This window comes from Jatropha curcas, chromosome 2 (genome assembly GCF_041381405.1).
Source record: "Jatropha curcas cultivar XTBG-Jc1 chromosome 2, XTBG_Jcur_1.0, whole genome shotgun sequence".
Lineage (NCBI taxonomy): Eukaryota > Viridiplantae > Streptophyta > Magnoliopsida > Malpighiales > Euphorbiaceae > Jatropha > Jatropha curcas.
In genome coordinates, this window is record NC_143152.1 from 6,854,352 (window position 1) to 6,876,543 (window position 22,192).

Here is a 22,192-nt window from a genome sequence, read left to right on the forward strand (position 1 = left end):
AAAAAGATCAGCATAGTGATTTATAGTGGTTCGGTACTAACTCGCCTACATCCACTCCCCAAGACTCATCTTGAGATCCTCAACTATGTTATCTCTTTTCAAGGGTAAGAGACAAACCAACAGTATAAGGCAATTGATCAATACCTAGATCTTATTAGATAAGATAACAACGTAGACCTATTCAAGCCTACTCTGTTGTATTTAGATGTATACAAGTTCCTTGTTTCAAGGATTAGAAGAGTCTGAATACATGTATTTAACACACACTTGTATGTGAATACAATTACCACTTCTTCCAAACTAACATGGTATCAGAGCTTAACGCTAAAATAGCATTTTTTTTAGATCCTCTCTGTGATTTGTTCAATGACTAATCCACAGGACGAAACCAGTTCAACCACTCCTTCCGTTGTTCAAATGCCAACCCTAAACCCTTCTGATAATCAATTAGTTTCCATTAATGCCTCCGCTCAAGCCCCTCTTAAACTGACTGCCACAAACTACCAATCGTGGCATACTCAGTGGTATTCTTTATTGGTTGGTTATGATTTTCTCAAATTTGTTGAGAACCCTATTGCTCGCGATCTGGCAACCAATTCTTATCTGTTTCGCCAAGATCAGCTCCTTCGAAGTGCTATGATCGCTTCTCTTTCCCCTAATGTTGTTTCTTATGTTGTTGGTGAGAAAACCTCTCACGATCTGTGGGTTACTTTGCAGAAAACCTATAATAAGCCATCTCAAGCACGCATCATGAGCTTGAGAGAGTCTTTATTTATAGCTAAGAAAGGGACATCATCAGTTTCTGAGTTTCTACAGAAAATTAAATCGATCACCACTACACTTGCTGCTGCTGGTGTTGTTATTACGATGAATGAGATTGTTCTTCATGTTCTTCATGGACTGCCTGCTGAGTATAAGGAGGTTTCGGCTGCTATTAGAGCACGCGATTCTGAGATCTCTTTCGATGATCTTCATGACAAATTAACTGATTTTGAAAGTCAATTGCTTCGTGAGTCCCGCATGATAGTTGCTCCCACAACGGTGAACTATACTGCAAAAAACAAAGCTGGATCATCATCTGCTGCTCCTCGATCTTCAGCTCCTGTTCATTTTGGAAATTTTTCCGGTAATTCTGCTTCCTCCTCCACTTACAAAAGCAAGGTTAAATGTCAATTTTGTGACAGGCCTGGGCATGTCACGAAACAATGCTTTAAGCTCAAGAAATTACTTCCATGGTTATTCAACGACAACTCCACCACTGTTGGTTCAAAGTCTCAAGCTCAGGTTAATTGTGTTACTAGCCATCGGCAGACACATGATCCTCGCTGGGTTATGGATTCGGGTGCAAACCAGCATGTTGTGGAGGACTTAAACAATCTGGCCATCCACTCCGAGTATGGGGGCAGTGATAATGTTTTCCTTGGTGATGGTAAATCCTATCCAATTTCTCATACAGGGACTGTTACCTTACATTCTGCCATAAAGCCTTTGTGTTTAAAGAATGTTTTATGTGTACCTGCTCTTGACAAGAATCTTATTTCTGTCTATAAATTGTGCGCTGATAATAATGTTGAGGTGACATTTAATCCCTTTTTGTTTGTTGTGAAGGATTTGAGCACGGGGGCGCTGCTAGCGGAAGGGAAGCCCGCTAATGGCATCTATGAATGGCCGCCCAATCTGTCAAGAGGTTCTTCTTTGAGTATTCATCATACTGTTACTTCTTCACAGCCCCTATGGCATCGACGGCTAGGCCATCCTTCAACACCTATCTTGCGTCTTATTTTGGAGTCCTTTGATTTATCAGTTTCAAACAATTCTTTCTTTTGTGATTCATGTAAGTGCAACAAAATGCACAAGTCTCCATTTTTTGAGTCCACTCTGACAAGCTATGCTCCATTGGAGTTAATTTATAGTGATGTTTGGGGACCATCACCAGTCCCTTCTATTGATGAATTTCGGTACTATCTCATTTTATGGATCATTTTACAAAATTTGTGTGGTTGTTTCCTTTGAAAAGAAAATCTGATGTGTCCTCGATTTTTCCAGTATTTCAGAATCTTGTTGAAAACTACTTCAATAGGAAAATTAAATCCATTTACTCGGATAATGGGGGGGGAATTCATACATTTGACAGCTTACTTGCAAGAAAAAGGAATTTCCCATTTTCTTACTCCGCCCTACACACCAGAACATAACGCTACAGCCGAGCGTCATCATCGACACATCGTTGAAACTGGCCTCACCTTACTGCATCAAGCCAATTTACCACTCATTTTTTGGACTTATGCTTTTCAAACAGCAGTATATCTAATCAATAGAATGCCAACCCCTGTTTTGGACAATAAATCACCTTTCTATTGTCTTCATGGCAAAGAACCCAATTATGATAAATTAAAGGTTTTCGGGTGTCTATGTTATCCTTGGATTCGTCCATTTAATAAACATAAACTTGCCAAACGTTCCGTTCCTTGTGTTTTTATTGGGAATTCTGCTACTCAAAGTGCTTACAAGTGCTATGATCCTCAAACATCCAAAATCTATATCTCTCGACATGTTGACTTCATAGAAACTGAATTTCCTTTTAATTCACTAGCCACTGCTGTAGACAGACCCGATTCTCACACTTTAGATACCTGGTCACCATTGCATTTTGTTTTACCAATGTCTGCAGGTCTTGACAGTATTGGGCAACCAGATTCTGTAAACTCTGATTCCTCGGCTTCTCCTCCGCTAGTCCAGCAGCAATCTGTTCACAGTAATATCTCAGCTTCTGATTCAGGTACTGCCAATTCTACTTCCTCGAATTCATTACCTTCTCAAAGTGATAGTGTGAACGGCTTGCCTTTAGCATCAAATCCCAATCCGAATGTCCATCCAATGGTGACCCGTAGTAAAAATCAAATTCGAAAGCCAATTAATAGACTGTGTCTGTCCACTGAAGTTCAATCAGATTCTCAATTTGTTCCCAAGACTGTTGCCCAGGCACTGAAGGATCCAAAGTGGCGATCTGCCATGGAAGAGGAATATAAAGCTCTCATGCAGCAGAAAACATGGAGTTTGGTTCCTTTGGAAAAAGCGACTAATGTTGTTAGCTGTAAATGGTTGTTTCGCATCAAGCATGATTCCCGAGGAACTCCAGTTCGATATAAGGCACGTTTGGTGGCAAGAGGATTCACTCAAAGACCAGGTCTTGATTTTGATCAGACCTTCTCTCCTGTTGCAAAACATCCCACTGTTCGGGTCATACTATCCATTGCTGTTAGTAAGAATTGGCCTCTCCGACAGGTGGATGTCAATAATGCCTTCCTGCATGGCAAATTAAGTGAAACTGTATTTATGGAGCAGCCACCTGGTTTTGTTCAACATACCAATTCCAAATTTGTGTGTAAATTGGAGAAATCTCTCTATGGACTAAAACAGGCTCCGAGGGTGTGGTACTGTGCTTTAACATCATTTCTGTTAGCTGCTGGTTTTCATCAATCTAAATCCGATTCTTGTCTCTTTATATATCATCGACATGGAACTGTGCTTTACTTGCTCGTTTACGTTGATGATATAATTGTAACTGGGAATAATGCTAAGAGTATTGAAGCATTCATAATTCAATTGGGTAAGGCATTTTCCATTAAAGATTTGGGGAACCTTCACTATTTTCTGGGTGTTGAAGTCAAGAGAACAACTACAGGACTGTTTCTCTCATAACAGAATTATATACGTGATTTATTAGAGAAAGCTTAAATGCATGAGGCGAAATCTGCATCTACCCCAATGTCTTCGACCATGACTCTCAGTTCTACAGACTCTGCTTATTTACAGGATGCTACTGCATATCGAGCGTTAATAGGCAGCCTTCAATACCTATTGCTTACAAGACCGGATGTGGCATATGTTGTTAATAAACTAGCACAGTACACCTCAAAGCCAACTCAACAACATTGGACTGCTCTTAAAAGACTATTGCGGTATTTGGTTGGTACGTTTGATTTTGGGTTGAATCTTCGTAGCCAAACTGATGTTGATTTACATGCCTTCTCTGATGCGGATTGGGCGGGCAATAAGGATGATCGGACATCTACTAGTGCCTATATAATTTTTTTAGGGAAAAACCCAGTAGCCTGGTCGTCAAAGAAGCAGAAAACTGTGGCGAGAAGCTCCACCGAAGCTGAATATAAATCAGTAGCCTCCACAGTAGCTGATTTAGTATGGGTCCGAAGTTTATTAGATGAATTGTATGTTCCAAGACCCACATCTCCGGTGATCTACTGCGACAATTTGGGAGCTACGTATGTTGCAGCAAACCCGGTATTTCACTCCCGCATGAAGCACATTGCAATCGATTACCATTTTGTAAGGCAACAAGTGCAAAATGGAACTCTTCAAGTTACTCATGTCTCAGCTAAAGACCAACTTGCTGATATGTTAACCAAGCCATTATCATTCGCCGCATTCAGCAATTTCAGAACCAAGATTGGTGTTACTGCCGGAACACCATCTTGCGGGGGCGTATTAGATAAGATAACAACGTAGACCTATTCAAGCCTACTCTGTTGTATTTAGATGTATACAAGTTCCTTGTTTCAAGGATTAGAAGAGTCTGAATACATGTATTTAACACACACTTGTATGTGAATACAATTACCACTTCTTCCAAACTAACAGATCTACCCTTTATCCCACTAAATTTTCCAAAGGTTCTAGTTAACCTCAACCCTTTCTGTTTTTGGCAGAGTATAGAAACTCAATTGAAGACATTAGAATCTCTCTCACGGAGAAAGTTGCTTGATAACCTCTTTCACAATAGCTTCTAACCTAAGCTATTAAACAATTGTTTATCAAATAAAAACCTGTCTACTAAAGATTACAGAATCTAAATAGACAGATAGAAATGCACATATAAGCACAGGAAAAACAGTTTTCCATATTAGAAAATCGTTTAGAACACAGAACCGTTTTTCAAAAGAAGTTATAAAAATTCTTTTCTCTTTAAAAATAAAAACATGAAGTGTAAAGATGAAAAGAAAAATGGAGGTAGATAGTAAGTTTTGAGAGATAAAAGATGTGATCAATAGGTGAATATTCTTAAAACAAAAACTCTTTCTTCCACTTAGTTCAAAGCGTGAAAATTCCTTTTTATAGAGAGATTTGTGACTCTTGTTTTTAGAAAGTGGATATTTCATTTTGAAATCAGAATATTTGTTTTCCTTATTTAGAAGATACGAAAATCTTAGTTACCAAAAATTTTTGTTTTATCCTTTTGGTAAGAAAATAAGAGATGATCTTCCTTTCCTTTAAACATAAAGATTTTCGAAAGCATTTTATTTGGAAAATATTTTGCGAAAAGATTTTACTTACTAAAACGGAAAAGAATAAGATCTTCCTTCGTTTTAGGTAAGAGAATAAATTAAATTTCTTTAGATCTTCAAAGAGGATTTCCGAAAAAGAAAGCACATGATTTATTACCAAAATCGTTAGAGATATAATCTCTTTAATTTTAGGTAATTGAATCATTTTGATTTCTTTTAGAGAATTTCGAAAACAATTATGATGAAAAGATTTATTTTGAAGAACCTAATTTTCGAAAAATATTTTTAATGAGAGAAAGATTAGTTTTTGTGCTTATAGATGAATTTTCTCTCTATCTTACAATGTATCCTAAATGCCTTGTTCGTTTTCTTTCCATAAGAATTCTGCATAAAATAATATTAGCACAAATAATATAATTTAAATTTATTTGTTTTGTTTTAATCATCAAAATTCTGAGATTAGAATTTGACCCTTGAGCCAACAGTGAAATGGACATGATAGAGAAATTAGATTTTAGGAATTTTGGGGAGAGGGAGAGATGGATTTTTTAAAGGCGCAAGGGAGAGGTGATTTTAGAATTTTGAGATTTTTTATGAACCGGTGCATTTTTACTCGAGCTGAGTTTTGTTATATTTAACCATGTGTCAAGAGTGGATCCCGTTTTTCCTTTGTTTATTATTTTTTTGACCTAAATTTTAAATTGTGTACAATTATTACAAAGTTAGAAATTGAGGTGTCTACAAGTGTTAAAGTCATTTTAAGATGTAATTGTTATAACCCGTAAAGTTAACGGTATTTTAAATGAATTATTCTTTTGTCAAAACCTAGACATAACTACATTAAGAGAGGCCAGGATTCAGTCAAGCATTTCATCCAACACTCTCAAAGCATGGTTTAGAAAATTAATAGTGTGTTTGGAAACAATTTAGAGAGGAAAGAAAATATGGGAGGAAAATAAAAAAAGAACTTGTCCTCTTGATGTTTGGATATTTGAGAAGAAAATAAAGAAGGAAAATGATTTTATAAATAGTAAAATTATGAGTTTAACTTTTAATTTTTTTTTCAATAAAGTATAATAAATAGGAGTAAAATTGTAATTTTAATCATTTTTCTCCAACTTCAACTTATATAGGCTAGACACACTTAATTATAAATATTTTCCGTTCATACAGTAAAATAGAAAATTTTGCAATTTGAGACAGTAAATTTATAGTCAACCCTTTAAAATACAAGAAATTAGTAACAAGATTAGAAATAGAAAACTTACAAAATGAACTTCATTAATGAACATGCAGAATTTTTTTTTTTTTTTTTCAAAATGAACATCCAAAAAATTTTAATTTGGGATCATTCAACTCAAGTCTGGATGACAGGCCTTCGTGAAATTAATGTGCTTTCTTAATCTGCTTTCTGGTTGCATCTGGAAATCTTTCCAAAATTTTTTGCTAATATATTTTTTATTTAAATTGAATTCTAAAAGAAAACATAGGAGTAAAAAATAAATAAATAAACAATTAATTACCAGTCCAAATTCGCATAATAGCCATCAACAACATGTGAATATTAAATAATGATGTGAGAGTTTCGAGAGGAAGATAAAGAATAAGGTGTAATAAGATCAGTATTGTCTTTCTCATAATAAAAAAAAGTCATGTGCAAATCACATGGGTTGCTTAAACAAGTTTGTGCACTGTTGTCCATTTCAATAAAAGTGGACTCGAATTCACCTAAATCAGTATTTCAGTAAGGATACACTAGATTGCAAGTTTTTTTAATAGTTGAGACACTTGATTGTAAGTTTTTTTTTATTCAGATATTAAAATAGAAAAAAAAATTAGACGCTATATATATAATTAACCCTTTTTTTTATAAAAATAATCAACTGCTCTAATACCATCTTCAATTGGTCAAGAATACTCTCTAAAATGAAAGGAGAAAAATAATCCATCAAAATAATAAAATAATGAAGCCACAGTTTAACTGTGACTAAACTCCGAGCCGAATTAGATGATCCTTGTAATGGGATCCGAACGCTAGTAGATTACAAATAAAAAATCTCTAATACCATAAATAGAATATTTAACTTCTTATAATAATAAATTAATATATTTACAAATTCCCCACAAATTTTATCTTAAGGATATTTATTTTTTAATTGGTTAGTAATAGCATGATAATATTTAGTGCATCGATCACCACCCCGAGGCCAAAAACTGCGAGATTTTTGAAACCAGAAAACCTCCTTCTACTGTAAAATCAAATTATACTGAGGTAGCAAATCCTTCTCTAGATTAAGAAAGAAGGTAGAGACCCGACGCTGCAAAGCTACCTAAACCCCTTTAATACAATGAAGGACCCACTTATTATAATGGATATTACCAAACACATCCCGATTCCAACTATAAGTCTACTCCTGAACAGTAAAAAGAGCACTAGATATAGAAGAATGTGGCTAAGCCCAAGTTGACTCTACCACTGCTCGAAAATCTTCCTAGTAGCCTAAGCAGCTTCAAACTGAAAAGGTTTAACCACAGGGACAGCAGAAAAACTTTTAATAGCCAACAACAAAGGAAAATAATCAGAAACAAGACGAGGCAAAGACATAATAGACGCCTCTGGAAAAGCAAACCGCTAATCTAAATTACATAAAGCCCTATCTAGATGCTCCTGAATGACCCCAACACTGACAATAGAACGAGTCCATGTAAACTGACACCATGAGCAACCTAAATCCATCAAGGAACAACGGTCCAGTTATACACAAAGCGTATATAATTTAAAACAGAAGTAACAACACCACCCCTCTTCTCCACAAAGTTAGCAATATCATTAAAATCATTAAAAAGCAGCCAACGCGCAACCATTTGACCAGCAATATCAAACATTCGAGACCAAAATCAATCCTTATGATAGGCTTTTTCGCAAGTGTACGAGATCATGACAAGTAATAAAGAATGAGTAGATTATTGTCCCAAGAGGATTGTATACCAAATACCAAAATTGTGTTAACCTACTATTATTTAAATGACAGTAAGGAGAATTATTTTAAGAAATTAAATTAAAAGAAATAAAAGAAAATAAAAAGAATCAAGCAAGACAATTTGATGAAAAGAAAATCAAGGTTAAAAACTACTAGGGATTTTGATTTCACTTAATTCTGTTTAATTTATTTTATTAGTTTGATAATCAATTTTAACTAAGGGAAACAACTTTAAAATCACTAACAACCTCTCCCGATGTATTGTTAGCTATTTTAACCCGGTCTAATTACCTATCTTCCAATAACACAATCAAACATGAATTAAATCATTATGTTTTATGGTTTGTTTATGAATTCATAACCTAAGGTTGTTAGCTTATAAAAACCCCCATGAGTCAAACCATATAGCTTTCACATTAAGTTATTATTCTCATATAATTTATTACCTTTTTCATATCAAAATCCTTCTCCCGATATTGATTAATGAAATAAATCAAACCAGGGGAGAAACTCTACCTGAAAGCGTTAAGTTCAATAATAAATTATACTTTAAATAAAGAAGAGCAAATCTAATATTATAAATCAAAATCGAAATTAAGCTACATCAAATCCCTAGTATGAGAGTTTAGTTCGATATAGTAATTAAATAAAACTCAATTAAACTTATAAATAATCCCATAAAGAATGATAAACAAAAAGAGAATTTAGAAGTAAAAACTAGTCAACGATAGGCTTGAATGACCTCTTTGAATCTTGACACCAACTTGAATACTTGAAGTCTTAAAAAGAGAGAAAATTATGTAGAAAATAATAGAACAAGAGATGCATTCTACAATGAGTGAATTCTCTCTTTATATAGACGTTCTAGGGAAACTCCGACTTCGTTTAGGAAATAGAGCCTATATTGAGTAGGAAATCTTTTGGAGATAGGAGACTGTTTAGGCTTTTAATTTAGTCTCAATTAGGACTCTCCCATGCGATTAAATAGGATTTAAACTTGATTGGCACATCAAGAAAGTATCTCATATGGGCCCATGCAAGTGGTAGGGACTGGGTTGGCGTTCTCGGCTCAAAGCGAAACTTGATCTTCAACACGGGCATGCTACGTTACATGGGCTAGGCATGCTGGAGCTTGAGTTCTAAGGAAAATCTGTGGCACAGGCGTGCTGGTTTGCATGGCCAGGGCGTACTAGGCTCTGAGTTACCAGGATGGATGCAGCACGGTCCGTGCTCAGGTGAGCACGCCCTTAAATCGATATCATTCTGTGGCACAGGCGTGCTAGACAGCATGGTTAGGACGTGCTAAGCTCTGAGTCTCCAAGCTGATTTTCCTTGAATCCTGCACGGGCGTGCTAAGTTGCACGGCTAGGGCGTGCTAGCCTCTGAGAGTTTTGCTTTACTTTGCTCTTTTCTGTATCAAAATCCTACAATTATCTTGAAGATCAAGTGAGTAAAGTTTCAATGAAGCTTTGAACAAAAACATAACTAAAACTGAATAAAAACTAATTAAAGTGATTAAAACTACTAAAAATCCTAACAAAAATTATATTAAAATTACTATAAAAATAACACATATCACCTTCTAAGAACGACAGGACTAGTATAAACGACAGTTAAAAACCAAACAACATAACCAAGCACAAATTTAGAATAATGCACAAATTGAGAATTAACTTGTAGCTCCTGAACACTTCAAGAATAATTTTGCCACAAAATCCACACACCACTAGCAAAACCAATAGGATGAGAAAGAATAAAATTCAAAAAACCAAGCTTACGTGCTACAAAAATAGCATGAGCATCAAAGATACGAGGCTCCATAATAATCAGAGTTCAGGAAAGTGCAATTTATGAAACTCCTTAACTGGAATTCTAAAACCCCTGTTAGCCACAACAACACAATTCCACACAATAACTTTTAAATCCATAAAAAAAGAATTAAAAAAAGACACAGGAAAAGCACCTTTCAACGAGACAGCTGAGGGCTACGACTGCGACTATGACTACGAGAGCGACAGCCAGACACACAGTACCTCCAGCTGCAACACCACCAGAAAACTGCTCTTCATTACCGTCACTAGAAGAAGAACTTGATGCCATTATCGTCACTAAAAGAAGAACCTGATGCCACATAGTCAGCACCAACCCCACCAATGCCAACAAACTGCGAGTGCAGAATCGAAGAAAACCTGGCAATGACTAGTGGGTCAGGCAGGTTAAGATCTTTCAACTTGTCAACACATTGCAAAACTCGACTATGAGACCCATCCTTGACAATATTCAAACCCACACCCACAAAATGAGGCGTAGGGAGATTGACCAATGATGATAAAAATTTTATAATAGTTGATTTCTTTTAAAGTATCATACCATAACTATATAATAATACAAATTTTACAACTATATACAATTAAAAATTCATGTTTCTATCGCAAAATTAATCAATCTATTAAATACTACAATTAGGTTGAATACAATGTGCAATTAAGTTAAACAATATAATCTAAAATTAATTTCTTAAACTCCCTAAATTGTAATGCATTAAGAGAAACTAGTAATTATTATACCAAGTCTTAGTCCGCTATGAGACCAATAATTAAAATGGACAAAAATTATAAAATTTAATTAGGATTTTAGCTTTTTTTTTTTTAAGAATAATTACTCAAACGAAACAATATAATTGGATTCTAAGTTATATTCAAATTAAAATTTTTATACTTCTTCTTTCAAAAAAAAAAAAAAAACTTTTATACTTCTATGTTTGAGAAATAATTATAATGTCCTTAATTTATATTTCCGTCTCATAATCAAGTCATTTTCTTCAAAATATGAGTTCTTTAACGTAGTCAGATACACTTTTTGGACAAAATTTGCTCGCTTTTTGGATGAAAAAAATTGTATTTTTTGGACGGAATGATCTTAGAGTGGAATAAAGCACAAGTTAGTGAGATCATAATTATTTTTCAAACGTAAAGGAATTTAGGTGTCAATTTAGACATTTTTTTTTTGAAACCTACAATTTAAACATAATTTAAAGACCCAATTATACTTCACCTTGCTCAAATATTTTTTTATTAATTTCATGGGGCCCATTCCCCGTTGGCCCTAATGTAGCTACATGACTACATCCTAGTTAATATCATTAATAATATGCATACTCCGGTTGGCATGGTGGATAGTCAACGCCAGCTACATTTCAAAGAAAGAAAATAATAATTAATTCAACAATAACAGCTATAAACCTTTATTTCAAATTAATTGGGGTAGCTACGGGAATATGTTTTTTTTTTTTATTCTACCTCTACCTCTATTTCATAATACTTATTACATTTAAAATTTCACATTTCTTAAAAAAAAATATTAAATTTGTCTGAAGTTACAATAAATTATTAAGTAAATTAACTATATTATCTTTAATTTAATATTAATTCTCTAAAAAACCATTAAATTGAAGTAATAATTGTTGGTCCTATACAGAGGGTAAACATGGAAAAATAAATTTATTACTCCTTGAGACCACAAATGTGACAAATATTTTGAAATAAACTATTTTCTCAAATGTAACAAGTATTATGAAAATGAGGTAGTAGTTAACTCTGTCAACATAAATTTAGTAAAATATAACCGACTCCCTAAGTTCGGATAAGAAGAAGGGTTGCAATAGATTGACCGCCTCCTAATATGAATTATTTGAAAAAAAATTAATAAAAAAAAATTCTTTTGGCATTTATAGTTATGTATTTTCTGATGATTTATACTCCATGGTCTCACACTATAAGTAATTTAAGGTTTTTGCACGACGATTAAATAAACAATTAATTCTTCTAAAGTAAACAATTAATTCCTTACACTATAAGTAGCAATAAAATCAAAGGTAATTTGATCAAATTAGTCTTTACCTCAAAACCAAGAATTACTTGTGAAGGTAATTATTGTATCTAATATAAATAAAAGTAACTGTGAAAAAACATCATTTATTATTCCTTGAAAATTTTAAAATAACTTATATTTTAGAATAAAATAATTACCAAAAAAGACTTATATTTTGAGACAAAAAGAGTATTCAACGAGACTGTTTTGGAGCAATCTTAAAAGTGCACTTATTAGTTTGGTACATTCATAAATATTGTTCTTGGAATTCTCTTTAGCAATACGGATTCCATACCCTTATTGATAAGAACGAAGTTCCAAATCTTAGCTATTTTACTATCCATATTGTTCTTTTTTTTTTTTTTTTTTTTTTTTTTTTGAATTCACTATTTCTATAGCATAAATGATTTATGATTTTTTAAATATTTAATGTCATAAGTCTCAATCATCGGATTTACATATATGAAAACAATATCCTGTTCTCATATGAACTTAGTCACATTAACATCATGCAGTTAGGAAAAATTTCCAGTAGCTCTAGCAAAGTGGAATATCTTTATAAGGTTCAGAGCTTATTGTACTCTCTTATACATGTGTCTGCATTCACTCTTTCAAAAGCCAAATGCTTTTCTCTCTCTCTTTTTTCTTTTGTTTTTTTTGGCCATAATTATAAGGATGGGGCGTAAGACGGGGAGTGTGGGACTCTCGGAACCTGACCACTTAACGAGTAGTGGAGTCGTCTTACCACTTGGCTAAAGCTATATCTCCTTTTTCTCGTAGTATTTATTTCCTCGTATGGGCACACAATATATCAAATCAATAACTAACTACCACGTTTTCAAAAAAAAAAAAAAAAAAAAAAAAAAACCACATAAAGAAAACTATTACTCCCTGCATTCTTTTTATATTGAAAAAAATTTTTATATAGGAAAATTTTTTTATCTTTGATGTTCTTTTTATATAGAGAATTTTTGCTTAATAGTATCTTGAGAAATAATACAAATGTGAAATGTGATTTTTAATCAATTTCCATTGAAAAAACAAGTGTTGATATAGGCAATATGAGTGTTGATTAAAGTGGAGTTTGAATAGAAAAATACCACTAAATTTTCAAATTGACCACGTTGAAAGAATATTTACGGACTTTATTGAATACTTTAAAAATTACGTCATATTTAAAGTACGTTTTCAATAACTAAATACAATTTGAAGATTAAATGAGCACAAATTTTCATATTTTTCACACAACTTTTCCAAACAAAGGCAAAAAAGAAATCTTACTTCAAAGGTTAGAGCATAAACTTCATTTTTTGCACCCCTTTGTATTATTTTTATTCCAACAAAGCATTTGCCTTATTTAATGTTGAAACGTAATTAAAGGCATATTTGATATTAAAGGAGAAATTAATGAAATATTAGAGATAAATTAGAAAAAAAAAAGTTAGTTAAAGGCATATTTAATTATTTTTATATAAAAAGAATTTATGGAATATAATAATGGCAATATTTTCTTTTTTTTCCCTGACATAAATACTCTCATTTAAATAAAAAAGATTTATTGAATTGATTTAGTTTATGGGTGACCATATACTTGGAGTGAGTAAATCATTTTTTAGATGTTATTAGAATAGTATTTTTATTTTATTTTAATTTATTTATAAAATTAAAAGTATATTGACGCAGAATTTTAAAATAAAATAAAATAAAAATATAATTATAATTGTAAAATTATTTTTCAATTCATATAATAACTAGGTAAACATCCGCACGTTGTAAAAATAATTTTATTTTATTTAAAAAAATTTTAATCTAATTAAAAATATAATAATATAATAAATGAAAATTTGAAAATTGAGAATTTAAAAGATTTAGAATAAATTACGTTTAAAAAAATTATATAATTATCATTACTAAATATTAATTTTAAAAATTGAGTTTAGTCTATTGATATGGATGGATTTTTACAATATATAAATAGATATATTCATTTGTTAGAGAAAGCAAGGTTATAATTCTTATTGATATTATTAGCTTTTTTAGACCAAGATTCTCTAATAATTGTTATTTAATATTATTAGCATTTTTTAGATCAATATTTTTTTTTTTTGAAATGATCCAATATTATATATTTAAAAAAATGTCTAAAGTGATGTAACATAGAGAGAAACAGAAGAATGTGTATATATAAACATTTTTTCTCAAGAGATATAGATATATAAATACCTATAGATCATATCTCTCTCTCTCTCTCTCTCTCTCTCTCTCTCTCTCTCTCTCTCTCTCTCTCTCTCTCTATATATATATATATATATATATATATATATATATATATATCACTTTTAAAATTTTAAATTTTTTTCTCTTTATATCTATTTATCTATATCTAAGAGTTCATAACACTTCAATTTTTTTTCTTTTTCCTTAAATATTGATTGTCACTATGTCATATTATATTAAATCATATTCAATTCTTGCAAAGACTGTTGAACGATTTTCTTCTATAAATAAAAGAATTGCACAAAATATAGCTCTATTCAGCAAGAATGTTTGAGGAAGTGTTTAGAGTTTTGACTGTGTCAAAACACTATTTTTATAGATTATGGTGTTCGGTGAGGTGGTATATAAAATAATTTTTAGTGAATAAGATAGAGTTTATTAAAAAGTTAATCCAATTAGCGTTTAGCGTTTCTATATTGGTTGAAAAATTTTTTTTTTTCACCTTGCTCTTAATTAACTTATATTAACAATTTAAATCTCAGTTTAAAGTCTTTCTTTCCAATAGTTACTATGAAACTGCAAGTTTGCAATAATTTTAAAAAAACTATATTATTTTTGTCACGACCCGTTTCCATGGACCGGACCGGCACTAGGGCCCAGGTAAGCTTAAGGCCCCCGAGGCCCGTAGTAAGCCTAAATTATCCAATATGTCTACCTATCTTTTCCAATTTCATCAAAACAGTAAACCCATATACAAACATCTGGCCCAAACTCAAATAACACATAATGTATAACCAGGGCCTATTCACAATAAATTATAATCACGTTATGGGCTTACTGGTTCACCTGCAGCTAATTACCTAACATTTAATTTATAGTGTAGTGCTAACAATAAGTCCAATATTAATACACAACCCTATAACTGCGGAGTCTAAAATAATCTGATAACGGAATAATTTATACATCCAAAATTAAATAACATGAATATAAAGTTTACATTTGTAACTCTGCGGAGAAGATTGCAGAGCTTCAGTCGAATCAGCTGCTTCCTAGTACCTGGGAGGTTTGTTGGGGGGTGAGTTTTGCAACTCAGTGAATAATAATAAATAATACACACCACATACAGTCAAGCAAAATGCACCCTAGTATACTGAATGAACACACAACAGTCAATCATATGACATTACATCAGCACCCACAAACAATATCACCTTCAAATAATCACATCACGTGGAAATTAGTCAGTGGCGTCACCTAAACCCCCGACGAGCCGTCCTCTCAAACAGCCCATCCTCTCAAACATGTGCACCCGGGGAGCCAATCCCCCATATCTGGCCGACCGGTCTAATCCTCACTTGACCAGTCCTCTCAATATTTTATTTTACATTCTCTCTTTTCTTTTCCATCTCATCAACATCATTTCATCAATTCATCAGGTGCACACGGGGGCGCCGATCTCCCATTTACCCGGCCGACGGTCCAATTTCATCAGTTCATCAGGATCCATATTTATCGACCGTCCTCACAAACCCAGGGTGACCCACTTCATCCTAACTCCACACAAACAGAGCACAGTATATACACAGCACAAATAATCAAACAATTCATTTATCATAATACACCAATTTCATCCAAATGCACAATTATGCATAAGTATAATTATAGTGATCATAACATAATATATTTGAGAAAATACAATATGTAAATATATAAAAATGTAATGTTATGCAAATGCAGTGTTGACATGCATTATTTATTATTACTCACAGTGATGGAGAGCGAAGTTCTAGCTTTGATTCTGTCCTGGAGGAGCACTAGATGGACCCGGGCGATCTACGCAAAGTTAGAACGACACAAAAGAAAATAATTCTATCAGACAATATTTCTTTACCACTCTAAGAATTTTATTTTATATTCTACATTTTTTTTTTCTACGTAAATAAATCTCGATATTTAATTTCTTTTCTGTACTAAAATTTTTATTTTTCTATCTAACTCTATTTTATTTGTTTTCGTCTGAAATATATTTTATTTCCTATTTTAGTTTCTACCAAGATTTATTTTATTTTTCTACCGAAATTTCGGCAGCATCTCCCCTAAAAATTGGACTATCCACCTGTTAAAATATCAACAATTTATCTAATAACTCCAAACCACACAACCCATCCATCGGGCAATCAATCAATCTAATATTTCCATCCTCCAAACTCAACATCACCACACATTCAAAATTATACATTACAATAACGTTATATCGAAACTACCTTCATTAAATCAACAATAAAATTATAAATCTAGTAACTACTCACAATTACTAAATTAAATTAACTAAATTAATTCACTACAACCAATAAATTTAATTTAATTAACTACTATTACTAACATTAACTTAACTAACTAATTGACTACAAGTAATAAAATTAATTTCATTAACTAATATTACTAAATTAATTAACTTCAAATAATAAAATTAATTTAATTAACTATTATTATTAAAATGAAATTATACCAAATATATATTGTTGCCGGACTTTTTGGTTAACCGGAAATGGAGGTTGGTGGCCGGAGAGGAGGGTGGCGATGGCGGATCGACTGCGACAGCAAGGTGCGGCAGTGACGCACGGTGGCTGGGTGGCGCGATCAGCTGCTGTGTCGCCAGAAATGAAGACGCAGGCGCAGTGAAGGGAAAAAGGAAAGAAAGAAAGAAAAGAAAGAAAGAAAAGAAAGAAGAAGAAGAAGAAGAAGAGAGGGAGGAGGAGGCGCGGTGGCTGTGTTGGTGGAGTGGAGGTGGGGCGCTGGTGAGGGTGAGAAGTAAAGGTGCAGCGCTGGAGATAAAAAGAAAAGAAAGAGATGTTTCTAGATGGTTTGGGTCGAACCGGTTCGATTCGGTTCAATTCGTCCCAAATCTTTGATTTTCAATTGGTTTTCGACTTTTTCAATCGGTTTTCGGTTCGATTTCTCACAGTGTTCGCAATAAAATATTAAAATAAATTTCCAAGCTGTCGGTTTATTAAATTTAATTGGAAAATCTTTGAAAATAAAAATTCGGGTTGTTTCAGTCTTCCCCCCTTTAAAAAAATTCGTCCTCGAATTTTCTAAGTGACAAGAAACAAGGATGCAACAGTTGTTTACGACAATGGTGGCTATACTTCTCACATAATGCTGCAACTGCTAAAAGTTATGACATTCATATTAGGAGAATACTTGTTCTTATGAGCAGTTAGATATCTACCTTATCACCATAGTTAATTTAAACTTGAGTTGTACTATATCTACAAGTCATCAAATCAAGTAAAATATTCATAACCCAAGGCACAGATTTGTCTCTAGTAGCCACCGTTACGCGTAAGAATTTAAGTTCCTCATAACATTTGCTCAAGTAAGAGTTATTCATCTCATTAACCATATATCATGTGACCTCCATTGATGTATCGCCTCATTATTCTCTCACTAGCTATTATAGGCAGTGATCATCACTCAATAAGAAGCTCATACACAACCAAGTATTTACTCTTACTGATACAAGAATCCATATATTCAATCAAATTTTCTACTATCCCAATTTAGAATCCTTATTTCAAAATTCAAAACCTACATGCTGACTCATCCATTTTCCATCAATTTCAAATATTAATATCATTGCTCCAATAATCTTGGAAGAAGTTTATAATTAGATAAGATGGTCGCTGCCAATTCAAGGAGATTTTCGATTATCATCAAGTTCTACCATTAAGTACCATTTGATCATTTCTAATTGAAGAGAACAAATTTATGGCACTACTACAAGCTTATTTTAAACAAAATCATGACATTTCTCTAGCTACTTGCTATCAACTGATAGGAGATCTTGGCTTCTATCCCAAGCACATCACCTATTTAACAACTTAACCATTTTCCAACCAAAGATAGATATACAGTCTCTTTTCAAATCCTACTAATGAGAATCTCGTAAAAACAAGTAGTACAATTATGTAGAGAAAATTCAAATTCATAACCAAGTCTCTATTTTAGTTATTAACTTCTCTATCCCTCTTCCCAAATTATCATATCATACCATATCTTAATTAATTATGACAACAACTTATGCAACTAGCCAAATTAGTTGTTGCCATGCCGGATAATTCTTAATTCATTTTCTAAAATTTGCTAGTACCATTCTATTATACTCAATTCCATAAAGAAGTCCAGCCTAGATATATATATCTATACATTTTTTTTTTTTTTTTACAAGCTTAATCAAAATGTAAAATTCTCCAAATTGTCGTTTATATCCAATTTACTTATTTCTTCTGTCTTTAATCAATCTTTTAAACCTAAGTTTACGTATTAGAAATCACGAATCCTAAACAAGTAGTGCCTTTTGCTCTAGTTAAGTAAGAGATTAAAGATGTTAATCCTATAATCTAACTCTTGATTAAACTATGTCCTTTGTTTTATGTTTATTCTTAATCCCATGAATGTCTATGAATATTCAGATAACAATATCGTTGGGTTATTTCTTTTCTACAAGTCTATCACCTCCAAAATTTGTAAAATTTATACATAATACGATGTAGGAATATTTTCAACCTTAATTATGTTCTCTCTATGTTCTTTACTCCAAATAAGGTTAATACCTCATTGAATTCTTCAAAATGGACCTAACAAATTAAGTAGTCTCTTAAGCCACAAGATATGTCACATCAGCCATTTATAACACAATAATATTCATTCAATCATAATTGCCACCAATTACTAAGAACTTCAGAATAGCTTTACATTGACTCCAATCATATCTTAATGACTCTCATCCTAATTGATATCTCAATAATTCCATGAGCAATTTTCATTTATTAATGATCTGATCGACACCCATGAGCTGGCATTCCAATATAATTAAGAGGAAATCTTAAACCGTCCCGTTATCACATCCATTAATCCTATAGTTTATATTTTCAGTTTTGAAATACTACCATGTATTCTCCTCGCTAAAATTGTTAAACTATCCCAAATTCACCTATTTATTCTTATACCAAGTTTCACTGTTCCAAACAAATAGTAAATTCAAACTTAGCTAGCTTACTAATGAAATAAAATACTTTAATTACATCCATGTTCTACTAAAGACATAAATATAACTAACCTTCTTTATCCAATAAAACAAGTATCTTGCACGAATTGCACTAATAAATAGAAAGTCCTTATGTTTATATGCTTTCCACAAACAAGTTACATGTATTCACATTCATTGTCATCTTAAGCTAAGTCCCATGATCTTTTATCAACTCTTATTCCAAGTTATTACTATTAATAACACTTATCACACTATATTTATAAGCTCAATGTGTGGATTCAATTAATATAACTCATAAAACTATTTTCTAAGCAGATGCCATCAAGTTACAGAAGTGAGAATTTTCTTATCTCTTTCTCTCAAGTAGAAAGTCTTTCTTTCTGAATATAAATACTAAGTTCTTTCGTCATCGAGATTACAATCCTTGAATCATTTATCTATTTGTATATCACCACACATTCAATAGCTTCCTACATTTGATCTCTTTTTAGATTTTGAAGTTACTATTTATGTACCACTAACTTCTCGAAACTCACCTCGCAAAGACCCGATTACTCAACTCATAAGTTTGTTTATATTATTTATTTAATATTCTATTAGAATTATCAACGACAGTGATGACTATTTTAAACCTCAAAGCCATTTCCCTACCTTCAATAGTATACATCTTCCATCTTTCTACTTTTAATAATATTTCACTTCTTTTTGTCTAACTACCTATTCTTAACTACTTATTCTAAAGCATCTTTTAACTTTCTAAATTTTCATAAATCTGAAATTTATTTACAGCATAAAATTACTATTCATGATCATTTAAATTCTTAATATCTACCTAGCTCTATTCTTCAAAAGATATAATAAGACACTGTTCAATTATACAAATATTATTCTCCTCTATTCCTTATATTCCAATTATGTTCAAGCTATAATTTTCCTAATATAATTATCACCTAATATAATAGCATTTCAATCCCAAAATATAGAGGTCTTTATCTTAAATCCGCTGATGTATCATTATTCTTCTTCTTTTTTTTTTTTTTTTTTTTTTCAAATCCTGTTACCCATGAACCCTAATTTGTTAAAACTCTAAATACTGACTATCCTCATTTAAATCATACTAATTTATACTCTTCACGTTTCTGTAATTGATTCTTTTCTTAATATCCATATAATAACAGGACTAGATCCAGTCCTAACTTATCTAATTCATTAGTATAACATCAATTCAATAATTGGACAGTTATCTCTCCATGTCCGATGTCATTCATCAATACACTTAATCATCATAGCCCACTGTTTACATAATTTCCTTATAGAGTCGTTTCTCGGATCATAGAACCTCCTATTAAACAAAAATCATTGTTTGTAATTTATATACCATCGAGTGTGCAACAACTATTTTAAACATCAAAGACTAAATACCATTAGCTTTAATTATTATTTATACCATATTAAACCATAAGATGCCACAATCCACACAATATCCATCACTAAGTACATAAAGATTAGAGTACTTTATCTCTTACTAAGAATCACAATTTACTTTTCTTATAACCACAATAATTTATATTATTCCCTATATGCACACACCAAAAGAAATAGTTGCTGAATACAACAATACACTTTACTCTACCAAGTAGTCATTACTCATAAATAAAACTCACTTCATATAGTAATTCCACCAATATTATTTATTATGAAAAATACTCATCACCAATTATTATAGCAAGTCACACCAAATCCTTCAATATTCAAACCTTATAAAAATCATGTATATCCATTCCATCTAGAAAAATACTCATCTCAATAATTATAAGCAATTCTACTAACCAACATCATGTAAATTTCATCAAATACATATACTAATTCAATACTCTAGTTAAATGGATTCTAATGTCCTCAAATTCGAATCATTTAGTTCTCTTATTAAATAATTAGCAACTCTATTCTCAATTCCGCAGGCACACGTATACAAACTATTCATGCAGTCTTCAATATATATATTCCATATTCAACACGTATTAAATAAAAATAGTATACTTTCATCATTTAACTTATTAATCATATATAACTTATCTTCTTACCTACTTAAATTATATATGAATATTATTTATTCCATAGAAAGATTTTTTGCTTAAACCATCCCTTAGCATCAGTAACTAAATCACATTTCTAAAGAACAAGGATACAAATTTTAATCATTAAACAACTTGACTTTATCCTAGCTGCGAATAACGCTGAATGGGAAAGCAAGGAAAACTATGTCAAGACATGACAGGAATTACTCCGCAGTTACTTCTAAACTTATAAACCTAGGCTCTGATACCACCTTTGTCACGACCCGTTCCATGGGCCGGACCGGCACTAGGGCCCAGGTAAGCTTAAGGCCCCGAGGCCCGTAGTAAGCCTAAATTATCCAATATGCTCTACCTATCTTTTCCAATTCATCAAAACAGTAAACCCATATACAAACATCTGGCCCAAACTCAAATAACACATAATGTATAACCAGGGCCTATTCACAATAAATTATAATCACGTTATGGGCTTACTGGTTCACCTGCAGCTAATTACCTAACATTTAATTTATAGTGTAGTGCTAACAATAAGTCCAATATTAATACACAACCCTATAACTGCGGAGTCTAAAAATAATCTGATAACGGAATAATTTATACATCCAAAATAAATAACATGAATATAAAGTTTACATTTGTAACTCTGCGGAGAAGATTGCAGAGCTTCAGTCGAATCAGCTGCTTCCTAGT

At 32.2% G+C, this 22,192-nt stretch overlaps 1 long non-coding RNA gene across 1 annotated transcript; it reads right to left on the reverse strand.

The window, feature by feature from the left end:
- Positions 1–15,069: 15,069 nt before the first annotated feature.
- On the reverse strand, positions 15,070–17,183 carry LOC149498156 (uncharacterized). The gene is made up of 3 exons (XR_016319447.1): positions 16,881–17,183; positions 16,139–16,204; positions 15,070–15,427 (listed from the first exon to the last, which is right to left on the reverse strand). It is a non-coding gene; the product is annotated as an uncharacterized LOC149498156 (long non-coding RNA).
- Positions 17,184–22,192: the final 5,009 nt, after the last annotated feature.